The sequence below is a fragment of the Pan paniscus genome, chromosome 20 (genome assembly GCF_029289425.2).
Source record: "Pan paniscus chromosome 20, NHGRI_mPanPan1-v2.0_pri, whole genome shotgun sequence".
Taxonomy (NCBI): Eukaryota; Metazoa; Chordata; class Mammalia; order Primates; family Hominidae; genus Pan; species Pan paniscus.
This window is the reverse complement of record NC_073269.2, coordinates 37,512,076-37,529,066: the sequence shown is the minus strand read 5'-3', so window position 1 is coordinate 37,529,066 and position 16,991 is coordinate 37,512,076. Positions and strand designations below refer to the sequence as shown.

At 46.0% G+C, this 16,991-nt stretch overlaps 1 long non-coding RNA gene across 1 annotated transcript in view; it reads right to left on the bottom strand.

Moving 5' to 3' along the window:
• Positions 1 to 700: 700 nt before the first annotated feature.
• LOC130541003 (uncharacterized) overlaps positions 701 to 16,991 on the bottom strand; it is a 36,441-nt gene continuing 20,150 nt past the window's right edge. Inside the window, exons 2-3 of the long non-coding RNA XR_008955042.2 lie at positions 7,506 to 7,568; positions 701 to 1,510 (exon numbers count right to left, since the gene is read on the bottom strand). This is a non-coding gene — a long non-coding RNA (uncharacterized LOC130541003). The remainder of the gene's footprint in view (positions 1,511 to 7,505; positions 7,569 to 16,991) is intronic.

Below are 16,991 nucleotides of genomic sequence, written 5' to 3'. Positions count from 1 at the left end.
TCCACCTTCCAAGCTGTCCTGGCAAGCATTCCAGCCCTGACTTTTCTCCGGGGAAAGACCTCGGGCCTGAGTTCTGCTCTCCCGTCCTGTCTGCAAGCTTGGGTTCAGATGAGCAAGTCTGCTATTCCTGAGTTTAACAAGTGGTTGAGCAAACAGCCTTTACTTTGATCAGGCATGTGGCATCTTAAACAAAGGTGTATATTTGCTTTTTTTTTATCTAATATGGATCATGTGATCTGACTGTCCTAGGGTGGACAGCAGGGGTCAGTCCCACTGCATCCAGCAGCCTCGTGGCCCTGAGGCCAAGAAAGGCGACAGGACGGCCAGAGATCTCAGCTTGTTGGCCTGGGTTGCATCCTTTTCCTTCACAGCCTTTCCTCCTGTAACCCCTGAGCCTCTTATAGAGCATCTTTTCAGTTTCTTTTGGCTTCTCTGGTTCTAAAGATGCAGAGAGGCCTTTTCTACTTGTCAGAAGTATTTCCTGAGTACCTGCTGGGGGTCAGGCACTGTGCTGGACACAGAAGGTTCAAAGAAGACCAGAAACATTGTCCTGGTGTTGACGCACACGGTCCTATGCAACGACAGATGAACAAGCTGAGAGGGAGGCCACTGAGAAGTGACTGGAGACCCAGAGGCGGGGACTCCCACCAAGCAGGGGTACATCACACCAGTGCTGGAGGCAGCAAAGCCTTCTGGAGGAGGTAGCATTTGGGCTGGGCCTGGAAGGAGAGTGACTTTCCTGGGAGTTCACCTATTGTCCTGAGTTGCCAAAAGCCACAGGGGCTCTTCTAAGTGCTGCAAATCAAGGCTGGCTCATCTGGGCCTTTCTGGGCAAAGCAGCACCCCTTAGGCCTAGACCTCGGCCCTTCACCTGACACCTGTCCTGGTTTCATTTTAGCCCTATCCAGAAACCTGCAAGCAGGTGTGCTCTTGGGGCCAGAGAGGAGAATGGATCTGTGGCGGCTGCTGAGAGTTGAGGGAGCCGCAAGGGCCCAGCGTATTCATGAGGAAAGATCTCTGCCCTTTTATTGGGAGGCCCCGAAGGTCAGGTCTTGGGACTTGAACTCCAGATAAGACTCCCTGGTGAGCACAGAGTGTGGCTGCCCTGTTGCAGACAGCAAGAAGAGGGGCTGGGTGGGGCTTTTACCTGGGGCTCAACAACCCCACCTTGGCCAGAGCTTCCCAGCTGACCAGCTCAGAGGCTACAAGCAAATCTCAAATTTCCCTTCTTCCTTGGGCTTCCATATCTCAACTGTAAAACGCTAGCCTTGATCCAGAAAAGCTTCCTGTTTTTTTGTTTTGTTTTTTATTTTGATGTAGAGCCTGTTTCGATAAACAATGCGTAGCGCACATTTAGTGTTCCCCACCCTGTGTCCAGCAGTGGGGATGAAAGGGTGCTCCAGTTACAGTCTTTGTCCCTGTGGGGCTTATGCTGATTCATTTATTTCTCTATTCTCTCTTTCACTCATCAGTTCCCTCCACAGTTGTCCGACACGTGCCAGGCTCTGTTCTAGGAGTCGAGAATACAGTGGTGAGCAAAATGTGCAGATCCCCACCTTCACATGACGGTGGAGTGAGGAAAAAACTCAGTGAACAAACAAATAAAGTAAAATCTCCATGCCCTTCCTCCCCCAACCCCAAGAGTTGCTGCAGGAGCTAATGAGGACGCTATCTCCGCACTCCCTAAGGAGGCCAGATGCTTTAATTGGACTTAACTTTCTGTAAAGTTTAATGGGAAAACATAGTTTGTTTTTAATTATAAAGAGATAATGAATCCTGAATACGCCTCTCCAAAGAATGCTGCCCTTCCCCACAGATACTGATCTGTTCTGACCCCTGTTTTAGGCTCATTTCCATAAACGGATAACAATGAGTCTGTGCTATCAAGGAGAAACCGAGGCAGCCAGGCAGGGAACTCCCCCACGACTGACGTCTTGTTGGATCTGCTGCCAAAGCCCATCTCTGGGCAGCTTTGGAAGTGGGGGATGGAGGTTATTCTGGTTTAAGCTGGTCTCTTCCTTTCCACTCTGATGCCTTGTCTACCCCTGGGGAGAGCAGGGAAGGGTGGGGCCGTGTGTAGGGAATCTTGAAGTGATGTGGTCAGTTCAACGAAGTGGGTGGCCTGGGTTGGCGCAGCTAATGAACATTTTTGTCTTGTTTGGTTTCTGCCTGCCTCTGTTTATTTTTGCCTAATAGAACAGGCTGACTTTTGATGCCGTCCAACAACTGACTTTCTCTCTTTTTCCATGCAGCCTCACTTTGCCCTGGACTGGAAATCATTTGTTTTTCCCTCTACAGGCTCTAGGGTTTCAGGAACTGCTGAACTGAAAATAATTCTAGCTGAGAGGGCTTCTCCAGAATACCAGGGGTGGGTTCCAACATGTGCGAGGGGCGGTAGCCCTAGGGCACAGCCCAGCTGGGCCTATTGCAGGGCCAAGCATCTGCTAGGAGATTGAAATCACCAGCTACCTTGATTCATGCGGAATCTAAGTGCTTGTAAGTTTTTATTTGGGGATATAAAGATACTTTCATTGACCCAGCTGTCTTAGAAAATTAGATAAAATCCAAAAGATATGTAGATAATAAATTTAATTCCAAACTTTAGAGTCTAAGACACAGACTGACTTGCAGGCAAGGATATGAAAAGGCACCTTCAGGTCTGTCCCTGTGGATACCGATGACTAAGGCATCTGACCAACTCGACTGACACCTCCAGAGAAACTATTTGGGCAAGGCGTGGTGCTTGGCAGGGCTCCAGCAATGAACACAACGGAGCTTCTACCCCAACACAGAGTACTGTCTTCTCAGAGTGGGGCCTGATGTGGCACAGACATGTCATCAAGGCCACGTGATGTGAGCTGCCACATCCGGCTGTGTTGCTAGTAACAGAAACCCAGGCCCCAATCTCTGGGTTGGGAGATTGGGAGGTGGGGACAGACATTAGGGAGGGCTACACAGAGGAAGCAACAGTGGAGCTTAAACCTGAGGAGTAAATGGGTAGACAGCGGTGTTCTAGGTAGAGAAAATACCATGGACAAAGGCCTAGAGAGAAGAGAAAAATCAGAACTTCAGGAAACTGAATGAATTCAGTGTTTCTGGATTGGAACTTGTGATGTGGGTGGGCAAATGAGGACCCACCCTAGGCTGACGTCTCATCATAAAGGTTCTTGTAAACCACGTCAAGGATGAGGGCAGTCTGCAGCAGTGTCTCAGCCTGCAGGCAACAAGGTCAAATTTCGCTTGAGCCATGGAGTTCAAGACCAGCCTGGGCAACATAGCAAGACCCTGTCTTTACAAAAAATTTAAAAAATTATCCAGGTATGGTGGGGCACACCTGTAGTCCTAGCTACTCAGAAGGCTGAGGTGGGAGAATTGCTTGAGCCTAGGAGGTCAAGCCTGCAGTGAGCCATGATTGCACTACTGCACTCTAGCCTGGGCAACAGAGCAATACTCTATTTCAAAATAAATAAATACAATTGCATTGAGAAAAAGGATGCTGGCTGCAGTGTGGAATATGTTGGGTATAGTGAAGGCTGGCAAGATGGAAGCTGTTGTATTAATCAAATAAGAGAAAGTAGTGGTGGTGGATCAGGGTCATGGCAGTGGGAACGGCAAGAATGGACAGATGGGGGAAATCAATATAATTCGGTGATTGATTAGACAGTGACTGTATTGGAGAGGAAGAAACCCAGGATGACCTCTTGTCATTCATCCCTAGAAAAGAACCGAAGTCCATTGATGACGGGGAGAGAGACGGCAGGTTCGCTTTGGAGATACTCATGAGATATCCAAGAGTAGATGCCCAGAAAGTTTAGGCTTAAAGTCATATTTGAAGCCCCAAAGGAGAGGCCAAGCTTGCCTACAGAGTATGTAGGGTAAAGAGAAAAAATACGATAAAACCCCAAGGAAATGACATATTGTATGGAGAGAGAGAGAGAGAGAGAAAGAGAGAGAGAGAGAGGAGATCATGAGAAGTCTCCGAAGGAGCCCAAAAAGGAATGGCCAGAAAGGCAGCAAAGAAAGAACCCAGGGAGGCTGTGGTGTCTCGTAAGTCAAATTTTCAAGAGGTAGTTATGCCCTCATGTTTGCGGAAAAATAAAACACGTTAGCTAAAAAGTGAAAAGTGTTATCTGTCTGCAAGCATTTAAGCAATCTTGGTGAGAGATGGAGGGCTCCAAAGTCAAACAGTAGTATGTTAAAGAGGGAATAGATCTATGAGAAGTGGGTCCAGCAAGAGATGATAACTCTTTAGAAACTTACTGGTTGTGAGGACAAACAGGTCCTTAGGGCTGTAGGAGATATCTTTCTTCATAAAAGTGGATGATGTTTAAGTATGCTTAATTGTTGGAAGGAATAAGCAAAGAGAGATAAAGAGTGGGAAATGATAAAATCTAGACGAGATGTGGGCATAGTGGTTCACGCTTGTAATCCCAGCACTTTGGGAGGCCCAGACGGGTGGATCATCTGAGGATGGGAGTTCAAGACCAGCCTGGGCAACATGGTGAAACTTCGTTTCTACTAAAAACACAAAAATCAACTGGGTGTGGTGGTGCATTCCTGTAATCCCAGCTACTTGGGAGGCTGAGGCAGGACAATGGCTTGAACCCAGGAGGTAGACTTAGCAGTGAGCTGAGATCGCGCCACTGCACTCCAGCCTGGGTAATGTGTGTGTGTGTGTGTGTGTGTGTGTGTGTATGAAGGAATAAATCCATCCAGCCATGGTGCTCAGGGGGCAGGAATGGGAAGACTGGAGCAGAGGGAAATTGAGATGCCCTATCTCCAACACTAGGGTATGGGCTTTCTGCTGTGAGAGGGGAGAGAAGGAGGAGGATGAGGGAGGGAGGTGGGGGTAGGAGACCTACTTCCAACATGGGGACAGAATTCCCACCAAGAGGGGAGAGAAGGAGAAGGGTGAGGGAGGGAGGTGGCAGTAAGGGACTGGAAAACCATTAAGGAGTTTTGGAATAACCACTCAGAGGATTTACTGTCCTGGAGAGAAACCTTGCAGGAGTGCTCATCAGTGCAGAAGACTCATCAGCACCTAAAGAACTTGTGTTTGTGGTGCCTCCAGTTTGCAAGCTTTGCAAAGTTTGCGTGATGTTTCTCCAGTGGTCCTTGCCAACTCAGAGTGAAAATAGAGGCGGAGAATGAAGAGATTGCTTCAAGAATAAGAATTTGCCTGGGTGAGGCATAAACAAGCAAAGGAGGAGTGTCATAGAGGAGACTCAGTGGCATGAGAATGGTTGAAAAAAAAGACCATGGAGATGAGATGGAGAAACAAAGGGAGAAGGCACTGCTCAGAAGGAAAATAGAATGCTCAGAAGATTCTATTCAGAATCTCAGAAGATGCTCAGAAGGCATCTGTATTAGTTCGTTTTCACACTGCTATAAAGAAATACCTAAGACTGAGTAATTTATAAAGGGAAGAGGTGATAGGGTTTGGCTGTGTTTCTACCCAAATCTCATCTTGAACTGTAGTTCCCATAATCCCCACGTGTCATGAGAGGGATCCAATGGGAGGTAATTGAATCATGGGGGCAGTTACCTCCATGCTGTTCTTGTGATAGTGGGTGAGTTCTCATGAGATCTGATGGTTTTATAACCATCTTCACTCTCTTCACTCTGCACTTCTCCTTGCTGCCACCATGTGAGGAAGGACATGTTTGCTTCCCCTTCTGCCATTATTGTAAGTTTCCTGAGGCCCCCCAAGCCCTGCAGAACTGTGAGTCAATTAAACCTCTTTCCTTTATAAATTTCCCAGTCTCAGGTATGTCCTTATAGCAGCGTGAGAACAGACTAATACAAGAGGCTTAATCGACTCACAGTTCCATATGGCTGGGGAGGCTTCAGGAAGCTTACAATCACGGCAGAAGCTGAAGGGGAAACAAGGCACCTTCTTCACAAAGCAGCAAGAGAGAGAGCAAGCAAGTGAAGAGGGAAGAGCCCCCTGTAAAACCATCCGATCTTGTGAGATCTCCCTCACTATCATGAGAACAGCATGGGAGAAACCTCCCACATGATCCAATTACCTCCCTCCAGGTCCCTCCCTTGACATCTTGGGATGACAGGTCAAAATTTGGGTGGGAATACAAACCATATCAGCATCCAAGACCCAGAAGTCTCAGAAAAATAGAAGCAAATGTACAAAAATGAGGAAATCTTTAAGAGAGCTAGGATAAGACATTGGACCTGAGAATGAGATGGTTCTAGCATTTAAGATTTGAGAGAGTTGTAGTTTTGGGGAGAAGGTATGGTGCACCTAGGAGCGCAGATGGTCCAGCACCTGGCTGGCTGGCTAAAGTAGGGTGAGGTCACTGAGATGGGCAAGTGGATCAGTCATCTGTAACACAACAGTGATGGGCTACAGATCATCCTTGTTAAAGCTGAGTTCACCCTTCATAATGACAATATTTGGTGGTAGAGAAGGATGTTGACCCAGTTCTCATGATTCCTGGTGAATGGCAAAAGTGCCCAGGAGAGTGGTAAATGCTGGGGATCACAAGAAGTAGAGGGTAGCAGAGCCAGATGGTGCTAATCTAAAAGGTGCAGAGGCAGAAGTAGAAATAGTTCTCAAAAGTCTTGGAATACAAAGAAGACACAAACTCCTGATCCTGACATGTCACCCTCGAGGGCTGCAGGGAAAGTTTCTTCCTAAAGTGTATTACCAAGACCACAGCATTCACTATAGCATGGACGTTGAAGATATAAGGTGTATTTAAGAAGGTTTGTTTATCAAGAAACATGGCTTCCATACAGCCATTTAGAAGGGAGAGGAGTACAAAGGATGTGCTCAGAGAAAAGTAAGCTCTGTATAACATAGGAATAGAAGATGACTACAGGTCAAAGACAGCAGGAATGGGAGGATAGTGAAGTCAGCTTGTGCTGGAGAGATACTACTGAGTAGAGGAGGAGCGCCCTTCCCCTCAAGGGCCAGCCAGCAGGTGGCAGGATTCATTGGTCCACTGGATTCTGCCAAGTGTTGGAAACACTTATTGAATCCATCCTTATTGTCTTCAGAGGCATCTAACCTGATATGCCCCACTCTTGTGGGGGCCCTCAGGACCAGCCAGGTGTCCATACCTATGGTGGGCCTGGCGCTGGTCCCAGAATTTCAAAACTCCCACTACCGCTTCTTCTGTGAAGCTCCTACTTCATTACTGTCAATCTTAGTCTCTCCTGGAAAATTCATTCCACCTCACATAATGAATAAATGATTCTTTTCTTAAATTAGGATTCAACGGAGTAATTGTAAAATTGGTATTTTGCTCAAAAACCCTTTCTTGGAGCTTACAAAAATGACATTAGAGAGAAACTTTCTCAGCAGTGATTTTTATAAGATGCAGCATATTAAACTGTATTTAAATACATTGAACATACGTAAATTATCACAAGCAAAAAAAAGACAATTATTATGTTTCCAAAACATTTCAGTGGCTTTCACATGAGCAAGACCTCATGGCTCTATCTATTAAAATGGCTGATGTTTCGAAGACTATTTTGTGTACCTTAGGACAGGACATCTCAGCTCTCAGGAAAGAGACCAGCCTGCAGGGCATACATTCCACATCCTGGGTGTTGAGAATTGAAAAACAAATGAATAAAACATAGTTTTAAAATTATGACAGCTTTTCTAAAACCTATATAATTTTCAAGGGCATAGACCCTAATTTATTGGATTTTTTGCTCCTAAACTAGTATCTAGTGCATAATAGTCCTGCTAATGTACTCGATAAACTGAACCAAACTCAACTCTCAAGTAGCAAATTAGAATTTAGTGCAAGAAAGTCATTAGAGTAACTCTTGGGAAAAGGGTGACTTAAGACTAATATGGATACATAGAATAACCCACCTGCTTATGGCTAATATGGCTTATGTCCATGGGGACATCCTGGAGTACCTTGAGAGGGGCTTATCTTGAGATAGATAGCATTTCCCACACTCTCCGTCTGACCTCCCGTTCATGCACTGGGCTCATGCCATGCTGCTGCATGCAAAGTGCACTGATGATGGAGATGGATGGATGGATGGATGGATGGATGGATGGATGGGTAAATGGATGGATGAATGAGTGGATGGATGGGTGGATGGGTAGGTGGATGGATGGATAGGTGGGTGGGTGGATGAATGGGTATATGAGTTGATGGATAAATTGGTGCATGAATGAAGGGATGAATTGGTGGATGGATGAATGCATGGATGGATGCATGGATGGGTAGTAAATGAAAGGAAAGAAGAAATTCACCCCTGAAATACTCTCACCCCTAGGTTCAACATCAGTCTGTAATAGCCAAGAGAACATGCTGATAGGTCCCTGAGAGGCGGTGCCCCAATATGAAGCCACCACCAACTCCCTACTGGCGCCAGGTTAGGAAGACATGGGCTTGTCAGTACAATAGGTCCAGGCTGAGAAGGAAGAAGGAAGAAGTGCCTTCCCCTTCTGCATCCACAGTATGGATGCAGAGAACACAGATTTGTTTGGCAAATCTTAGAGGCTACGACTGAAACCCACATGGTGAAGCCTTCCAGTGCTACCATCCTTCCTATGCTCCCTCCTTTCAGGAGGTGATAAGTATTGAGTTTAAGGCCCACCAATATGTCTTCTGCAAGGTTGAATGAGAAATAAAGTCTGAGAACCCATGACTCTGTTTGGTAGTCCTGGCTGTCCCTACAAAGGCGTTCAAACAAAGGCCCACACTCCTCAAATGACCCAGATATAGTGGACAATAAATCAAGTTGGAAAGGTTGAGGAGGATGAGATTCCAGAATCCATGTCCCTTCCTCCCACCCTGTGTGTACACCTCCCATTCTTCCTCCTGTTTTCCTCTCTCCCCTAAATCTCTCTCTCTTTTTTTTTTTTTTGAGACAGGGTCTCACTCTGTTGCCCAGAATGGAGTGCAGTGGTGCAATCTTGACTCACTGCAACCTTTGACCCCAGGTTCAAATGATTCTCCCACCTCAGCCTCCCTGGGTAGCTGGCACTACAACAGGTGCATGCCACCATGCCCGGCTAATTTTTGTATTTCTTTATAGAGATGGGGTTTCACTATGTTGGCCAGGCTGGTCTCGAATTCCTGACCTCAAGTGATCCACCCACCTCGGCCTCCAAATTGCTGGGATTACTGGCATGAGCCACCATACCTGGCCTCCCCTAAATCTCTCACTCAAAAGGGAAAGTGCCTTGGTCTGACCCTGTTGGAATCTCTGATATCTCTCCCTTCCCCTGCCTTCCTTAACACCTCTTCCACCTCCTCCGTCAGCCAGAACTTGTGCAAATGACACTTGGAGTTCCACCTTCCCTGGCACGTTGGATGAGGAAATGACTGGAAACCTGACAGTCTATCACTACCAGGGAGTGACAATTTAAAAAAAAAAAGATTCAAGTTATGAGTGTAAGTTTAAAAATGTAACTAAAAGCCTTCATCAAAGTTTAAAGAGCTTCTTGCGCTTTTAGCATTTGCTTATTCTGATTTATTGACAATGACACACCTAGGAGCAGTCATCTCTGCTGAGGCAGTGAAGTAATGGACTGTAGGGGGAGAGAGAAAAAGAGAGAGGGGGGAAAAAGGGAAAAAAAAAGGGAAGGTGCAGCTCACAGAAGAGAGGCCGCTGATTACAGCCCACTAATTTGTTATGCACTCCGGCAAATCAGCGGTGATTCATATGACAAATAAGGAGAAAAAATTAACAGCTGTCATGTTGTGATGTGTTAATTTCCTGACAGTCTCTGCACTGAAGCCAATTACTGATTTAAGGGCAGGGAGAGAGAGCCCTGTTCAAGCTTCTAATTAGGCTTCTTCAAGACTAAAAGGATAAAAGCAAAAATAAGAGCAAGAGAATGAGGCAGGTAGCTGGGCTCCAGGAAGCTCACATGCTTTTAAAGCTCCAGTTAAATAGCTTTAAGCTTAAGTGTGTTTAAGATAAGAATTTAGAAACATTTATTCACTTTTATCCCTGACCTGGTGGTTTAGGCTTTTGTGGACTAATTGGGGGCTGAGCAGGGCCCAGGGCTCTTGCTGCCCTGTTTCTGCATGAGTCCAGCCTCTCAGATGTAATCTACTAATAATACCTTTGTTTAGCCGTGTCAACAACCATTCATCACCGTGGTAGACAAAGGGCGGTGGGTGCTCCACCAGCTTCCTACTCAAGGATCCTGCAGAATGCTGGACCTCCATTGCACTAACTGGTCCCATGGCACTGGCCCCAAAAGAGGGCTGGGGGTGAGAGGAAGTTATTGGGGTCTGGGTGCTCAGACATCTAGGAAGCTTCCACATAGACCCAAGGGAAAGGAGAACTCATACTCTGTTGGTTTGACTTTGGTTTCTTCCAACTTACTGGCATGCCTGATCACCTTATTTGTCATCTCCACTGATCCAGCTATCCAGAGTATGAACGGATCTTTTCTAGGGACCCGAAAGATCTTTCATGGGAAGTGTTAAGGGGTGTTGGCTGCTGAGAGACTCATTCTTGGCCATTCTAGACACACTGGGGATTCAACAAAGTTATCCATAGCAGGAGCTCCTCTCTGTAGCCATCATCATCAATCAGAAAAATGGGACTTCAAGGGATCATGTGCCTCTGAGTATGACCAGCTAGACAGATAGTGGCTCTTCTTTTAATTTGTTTTCCAAGAAAGGCAGTTCCCTTCCCATCTGTGCCCTCGATTCTTTCTTAGGGCTTTTAAAAAGGCTCTTTGTAAATTTATTGATTAGTACTCAAAACCAGTAGCCTCATGGATTGGTGCTGTGGTCACAGGAGCACAGGAGCCCTTCCTCAGTGGATTCCCAGGAAGGGCTTCTTCCTCAGATGTAAAGAAGCCTTATTTCCCAATGCTCATGGGTTTTTCCTTGTAGGTGGGCGAAATCCATTAGGATTCTTTGATTGCCTGTGACAACAGAGAGAGAGAGAAAGAGAGAGAGTGAGAGAGAGAGGAAAAGTAGGAGAAAAAGAAAGAGAAGAAGAGGAAGAAGAAGGAGGAGGAGGAAGAAGAAGAAGAGATGAAGGAGAAAGAGAAGAAGGAGGAGGGAGGAGGAAGAAGAAGAAGAAGAGATGAAGGAGAAAGAGAAGGAGGAGGAGGGAGGAAGAGGACAAGGAGGGAGATAAAACCAAGCCTAAGAAGCCTAAGTGGCCAGAGTGAAGAGGGAACTTCTTGGCTCACAAACCAAATAATCCAAGAAGATCTTGCTTGGGGGTCAGAACTTCAGGTAGGAATCCTGAGGCTTGGAATCACTGCCTTAGCCTCTTATCTCAACTTCCTTGGTGTGGGTCACATTTTCAGATGGGCTTTTCACCAGCTAATGACCAACCAGAAACACACTCCACAGGTCCATGTCTGATTGGAAAGAGAGAACCAGGCCTTTCTCTGTTAGTCACCCCATTAGAAGTCCTGAGTTGACACTCTGGTTGACAGGATGAGATTCATTAGGGAATCAACTACTGACTAAGTTAGACCTTGATATCATTAGAATGTTTTGTCCCCTCTTCATCTCATGCTGAAATGTGATCCCCAGTGTTGGAGGTGGGGCCTGATGGGAGATATTTGGGTCATGGGCGTGGATCCCTCATCAATGGCTTGGTGCCCTCCCCATGGTAATGAGTGAGTCCTCACTCTATTAGTTCACGTGGGAGCTGGTTATTTAAAAGAACCTGGCATGTCTTTTGCTCCCTCTTGCCATGTGACATGCCTGCCCCCTCCACCTTCTGCCATGAGTAAAAGCTTCTAGAGGCCTCTCCATAAAAAATTCATGGTGCCATGCTTGTACAGCCTGCAGAACCATGAGCCGAATAAACCTCTTTTCTTTGTAAACTACCCAGCCTCAGATTTTTTTTATAGCAATGCAAAACAGACTAATACAGACCTGAATCCTAGGTCCACCACGGAGCTAAGAGAAGAGTACACTCAGACAGGAGCATGAGGAAAAGAAGAATTTCCAAAGAAAATCCAGGAATGATCCATAAAGAAGAAGGAAACCATAAATGTGCCTCAGAGTGAATCAGTGGACACAAAAGAGAGCCTTGCAGAGAGCTTCTAGGTCAATTCTGGTGTTTTTGGACTCCCTTTGGCTTCCTAATGTTTAAATATATTTAAGGTGATGTTAGCTAATTTTTCAGAAATTTGCAGGTCAGGGAGGAGGGAAGAGCAAGGGGTAGAGGCAGAAGCCCATTGATGGTCACATTTGCAGCCAGCTCCTATTTTTGTAACAGTGACCCTAGAATTCAGATGTATAGCAGGGCTCATTTATTGCAGGGCTTTCTTTCAATAGAGATTTAGATTTATCACATGTCTGGGAGTCAAACAGGCCCCTAACCTGGAGGCATTTGCATGGCCCCTGGTGATGCAGCCCTGCTCGGGGACCTGTGCAGCCCCAGCTGAGGTCACGCCAACCCTCTGCCCCAGAGAATTGCTGCCTCTTGCTGCCCAAGTGTCTGGGTCCAGGGTAAGCACATCATTACTACAATTAAAGAATCACTCATGCGTTGACCGGTAAGGGGAAAATAGATCCCTAGAGCCCCAGCCTCCGCTGGATGGCTTCCTCCTTTTAGGCAGGTGGTCTGATTAAAAGGTTTCAATGGTTTATTTCATTAGGAGTCACTGTTGGTATTGCCTGAGACAACAAGAATCCTTCGACATTGATTTTGTTGGTGACTGCAACCCTAAACTGGAAGGGATGGCTAAAAGGTAATTCACTCTGTAAGCCTTGCTCAATCCTGACCCATTATCAATTGAGTTGAAATATGTCAGCACGGTGAGATATTGAGCACATTATCTTTTTTAGGAAGGTTCACTGAGTGAATAACATACATGCATTTACCTATATAAGTGCTGTCCAACAGACTTATGATCCATTGATTTATATAGCACCCTTCATCTGCATCAAGATGCTCTCCAAGAGAATGCCACAGCCCAGGAGAATTCTGTGCTGGCCTTGGGGAGAAGAAGCCACCTCCAGAGTGGGCAGTTTCCACTTTGTCAACCCCTCTGAGCTTAGAGAAACCCTTCCCCTGTCAGGGAGACCTTGCTGGCCAACTGGGGTTCCTTGTATGGGGTGGAGACGATGGACTGAGTTGAGTTGCATGAGAGTGGTGGAAGAAGCAGCCGACCAGCTGTGGTCTGTGAAGGCAACAAGATAATTCTGACCTAAAGAAGAAGACAGGGTTGGTCGGGTGCAGTGGCTCACACCTGTAATTCCAGCAGTATGGGAGGCCGAGGGAGGTGGATCACTTGAGGCCAGGAGTTGGAGACCAGCCTGACCAACATGGTGAAACCCCATCTCTACCAAAAATAAAAAAATTAGCTGGGCATGGTGGCGCATGCCTATAATCCCAGCTACTTGGGAAGCTGAGGCACGAGGATTGTTTGAACCCAGGAAGCGGAGGTTGCAGTGAGCTGAAATCATGCCACTGTACTCTGGCCTATGTGACAGAGTGAGACAAAAAAAGAAGAAGAAGAAGAAGAAGAAGAAGAAGAAGGAGAAGGAGAAGGAGAAGGAGAAGGAGAAGGAGAAGGAGAAGGAGAAGGAGAAGGAGAAGGAGAAGGAGAAGGAGAAGGAGAAGGAGGAGAAGAAGAAGAAGAAGAAGAAGAAGAAGAAGAAGAAGAAGAAGAAGAAGGAAGAAGAAGAAGAAGAAGAAGAAGAAGAAGAAGAAGAAGAAGAAGAAGAAGAAGAAGAAGAAGAGGAGGAAGAAGAAGAAGAAGAAGAAGACAGGGCAGACAGATACAGAATTGAAACAAAAGGCAGATGAGAATCCCAGGAGGAAGGCAAAGGTGCTTGACAAAAACACAGTGGGAATTCTGGTTTTGATGAAAGCAAGAGTGCCTTTGCAGGCTGAAAATCTAGGTCGGGGATGGGTAATAAAGATAAGGAGAACAACATGAGAAATTCCAGGATGTGTGATCTGGAGCCCTAAAAATCCAGAAAATGGGCTGAGCTCTCCATTCCACTACTTGCCGTGTACCATACCTGTTCGGTTTCCAGAACTCTTCCAGTGTCTTTGAGAAGGACTTGGAGAGATGGTGTGTCTGTTTCCACGGCCCTGCCTCTTCTCTCCTTCTGTCTCTAGCTCTCACTCTCTCCACAGGTTCCCTTGTCTGCCTTAATCTTTCTTCCCTTCTCCTCCCTTTCTGACTGTTTCAGCTCCCTTTTACCATAACCAATTCTATTTCGATCTCTGATAGGTTTTAATTCCTACTCAAGGGTTGTAGGATATTTGTGGGAGTGAAAGAGGTCCCCAGAGGAAACAAAACCCAAACAGACTGCATGAGCAGTATGATCTGATGGGCCAGGCAGAAGTCCAGTTTAGAGTCTGCTCACTCTGAAGGCTGACCAGGTCCCTCCCGCCCTTCTGCCTCCTCTTTTCCATGCACGACCATCCTTGCACTGATGTCCATTGGCCAATGAAGAAGATGCTTCCATCATGGTGGTCTTGGTGGCAATCGTGGGACCTTGACATAATCCATGCATGAAAACCTTATTCTTCTTGGCTTCTTATTTTCCATCCAAGAAAAGGTATTTTTTCTTTTATCTTCCTCCTCCATAGGTACCTGTAGATATTTTTCAGTGCTGTGATTTAACTCCAGAATAAGGTGGCTGTTGCATTTAAAAGGCATCATTTTCTGATGTGCATGTGGACTTATCAGCTCCTCTCTCCCTGCGTGGCCGAGTGTTATCAGTGCATGCTGGGAAGCAAGCCTCAGCTGAGAGGTGCTGTGTTACTACAAAGCTTTCAGGTGATGGAGTGGCTGATGCAGAGAGACACATCAAGATAGGGGGAATCCTGAGAATGTTCTCTGTAAGATTAAGCAGCAAGAACAGTTCAAACCAGAGGCCCACTGTCTAAATGTGTAGGGAGAGGAGAAATAGTAAGGTATGTGGTCCTTAGAAATAAAGGAGTCAGAGTTCTCTCATTGACATGGAAGTACCCGGAAAGGGTTCTGCATTTTACAGATGTGAAAACTGAGCTTTCATGACTTTCTGCCAGGTACCAAGCCTGTCTGGGCTCTTGGCTGGAGAACCTGCCAGGCTTGCAGGTGATCTGAAGGAACTGTACACCCAACAAAGGATCAATATCTAGAATCAACAAGGAGTTCAAACAAATCAGCAAGAGAAAAACAAATAATTCCATTATGAAGTGAGTGAACGACATGAGTAGACATTTCTCAAAAGATGACATACAAATGGCAACAAAGATGAAAACATGTTCAACATTGCTAGTCATCAGGGAAATGCAAGTTAGAACCATAATGAGATAACACTTTACCCTAGTCAGAATGGCCATGTTTTAAAAGGAAAAAAAAAAAGATGTGTGGGTGGATGTGGTGAAAAGGAATCGCTCAGACACTGCTGATGGGAATGTAAACTAGTACAGCTTCTATGGGAAAACAGTATGGAGATTTCTCAAAGAACTAAAAGTAGAGTTACCATTTGATCCAGCCATCCCATACTGGGCGTCTACCGAAAGGAAAAGCAATCATTTTATAAATAAGACACCTGGAGGTGTATGTTGATTGCAGCGCAATTCACGATGGCAAAGATGTGGACCCAACCTAACTGCTCCTCAGTGGATGAGTGGGTAAGGAAAACGCGGTGCATCTGCACCATGAATTACTACTCAGGTATCAACTCCTCTTTCAAAGAAGTGCCATGACGGGAGGGAGGGTAGCACTGAAAGAGCAGGAGGATCTGACAGGGGTGCACAGGCTCATTACTCTCCAAGTCCCCATGGGCTCAGAGAAAAATAGGTCAAACCCCAGCACTGTAAGAAACTCCACTCTCCCAAGTTCCACTGGAACCCATTCCAAATTCTGAGTCTGGAAAATCTAAGCTACCAGAAAGAGCTTATGCAGGAAAGGAGGGCAGGAGACAGAGCATTTGGTGAGGTTGCAATTGATTTAGGCTGTGTACACAACAAAAGCATCTGATTCCAAGCTCTCATGAGGGAGTTTCTGACCTGGATCACAGGACTTGTGTGGGTCCAGACATGAGCCCCAGCTAGTCCCAGCAGCTCACAAAATGATAGGTAAAATGCCAGTGATGTGAGAAATAGGCACTCCCTGAGGGAAGGGGGTCAGGGCACAGATTTCGTCCCATTCTTAAAAGAGATGGTGACCCCAAAGAGCTGAAGATGTTTCTTCTCACTGCTTCTGAACTGGGCTCTAAAGTCAGACAGACCTGGCTCCAACCTCTGCTCTTGCATGTGAAACTTATACAACCAGAGGCACTTCTTTGTCCTCCATGAGCTGCAGTTTCATAAACACTATAAAAGAGAGATAACAATACTTCTACCTCAAGGAACTAATGTTAGGATCAAAGAAGGCATTGCACGTGAAAAGATTCCCCAAGTGCCTAGTGCACGGTAACCTCCAGTTGGCACATGTGTGTGGCAACAGTGCTGGTGGAAGCGATGGAATCTGCAGGGCTCTAGCCCTAAGCCTGACCATAACTCAAAAGTTCCTTTCAGGATTGTTGCCTCATCTGTAAAATGGGTACAGTAGTCCCAACCTGCTGCCTTATAGGGATGCTATGATGACGATAAGAAACAGTGGGAAGAAAAGAGTGTAAGGCTAGAGCAATGATACATGTAGCCTTTCCCCACCACAAAGTTTATTGGGGTGGTTCCCCTGACCCCATTACCAAGCACGGGGGCTGGGCCAGCCTATGCCAGAGGAGGACTGTGAGCTGGCAGAGGATCTGTAACCCTGATCACCAGGTGGCTTCCCAGAGCCCATAGCTCCAGATCTTCACCTTTTATACAAGCTCAAGGGTAGCTGGGGGCGGGGATATTGCCTTTTAATTTAGTAGGGAAAATAATTCACGTGCTTATAATGAAATGCGACAAGCAGAACATAACAAGTAAATACAATACAAACTACTTTGCAAGCCTCTAAGGTAACAGAAAATAACTAGTTTTAGTTGTTTTTTTATCTATTATGAGGAATGTCAAGCATTTGACAAGAGAGTATTTAATAAAAAATACTATAATTTGTGTTTAAGCGATAG